This window comes from Octopus bimaculoides, chromosome 19, assembly GCF_001194135.2.
Source record: "Octopus bimaculoides isolate UCB-OBI-ISO-001 chromosome 19, ASM119413v2, whole genome shotgun sequence".
Taxonomy (NCBI): Eukaryota; Metazoa; Mollusca; class Cephalopoda; order Octopoda; family Octopodidae; genus Octopus; species Octopus bimaculoides.
This window is the reverse complement of record NC_068999.1, coordinates 4448608-4450096: the sequence shown is the minus strand read 5'-3', so window position 1 is coordinate 4450096 and position 1489 is coordinate 4448608. Positions and strand designations below refer to the sequence as shown.

The following is a 1489-nucleotide window of genomic DNA, read 5'->3' as shown; positions in this document are numbered from 1 at the left end:
CGTTCCGTTGTCTGTAGTTCATTGTTCTAACGTCCTGTACCCTGATATGCATGTATATACACATGTAGATGTAAGTATGTACATATATGTGTGTATACATGTATATATATTCTTTGTATTATATATATATATATATACATATATATATATATATATATATATACGACGGGCTTCTTTCAGTTTCCGTCTACCAAATCCACTCACAAGCCCGAAGCTACAGTAGAAGACACTTGCCCAAGGTTTCACACAGTGGGACTGAACCCGGAACCATATGGTTGGGAAGCAAGCTTCTCATCGCACCATCAACGCACATGCATACATACATACATGCATAGTAATGTGCTCCGTGTGTAACCGAAGGGACTCCCCACCGCTGCCGTGACCACCACCCACCCACTATCACCGAGACCTCCATCTCGCTGCCACCCTGCAAAACACCACCACCAACATTACAGCTACCATCACCAAAAAACACCTTACATCAACAGTCTGTCCTAATCAAATATCTTTGTGTCGAAGTGACATAACACAGCTATACTTGTATCTGTGCGTGCGTAGTATTTCGTGTGTGTGTATGTGTGTGTGTGTGTGCGCGCGCGCGCGCACGTGTGTTTGTATATACATGTGTGCGTGTGTTTGTGTGTATATATGTGTGTGTTTGTATATATATATATATATATATATATATATATATATGTCTATGCGTGTGTGCGTCTGTATATGTGTGCTGTGTGCGCGCGAATATGTTTATGTGTGTGTGTGTGTCCGTTCGTGTATTTCCGCCTGGCTTTACAGATGTCACAAGGCTTCCATCATTAAACCCAGTCTGCGGCGGATAATCCATGAAACGACACGTGTTCCCATCGATAATGTACTTTAGGCGAAGTCTGACTGCACAGTTACACACACACACACACACACACATTCGTATTTTATTACTTTCTGCAAATTTTACAGAAGGACTTTTGTCTGAAACCCAGGAATTTCGTATGAAGAAAGTCTCTGGTTTGAAACAAACGTATTTGTGTGTAAGACACGTGAAAGTAATAAAATATTTAGTTTCTATATTTTTTTTCTATTGAGTCTTTTGTTGTCTGGTCTAGTCTACTTAATCTTCGGATTAAGATAACGGATGAGATACAAATGTGTGTATGTGTGTGCGAGAGAGAGAGAGAGAGAGAGTCAAGAAGCTCCTAGCCTGCTCGTAACTACATAAATGCTTCTAAAATAACAAAGAATGTGTGATCCAAGGAAATAGGCTATAATCGCGTACGAGTAGCGTCTACGGTCAACACACACCTTTGAAGGAATCGTTTTTTTTCCTTCGTTTGTTATATATACATATATATCTGTAAACATATGTGACACTTATTCGGTAGCCATGATAAAACTCCGAGTTTCGGATGCCGGGGTGGGAACCCACGCCAACATCTCTTCAGTTATCCGGCCATTTTTCACAGGAATTTTCAATGGCCGGATAACTGAAGAG

General features: G+C 40.6%; 1 protein-coding gene and 1 long non-coding RNA gene across 3 annotated transcripts in view; one reads left to right on the top strand and one right to left on the bottom strand.

The window, feature by feature from the left end:
• Positions 1-1489, top strand: part of LOC128250067 (uncharacterized) — a 16937-nt gene that overhangs the window by 2040 nt on the left and 13408 nt on the right. The gene's annotated exons all lie outside the window — the stretch shown is intronic.
• LOC106878360 (protein bark beetle) overlaps positions 1-1489 on the bottom strand; it is a 56395-nt gene that overhangs the window by 45340 nt on the left and 9566 nt on the right. The gene's annotated exons all lie outside the window — the stretch shown is intronic.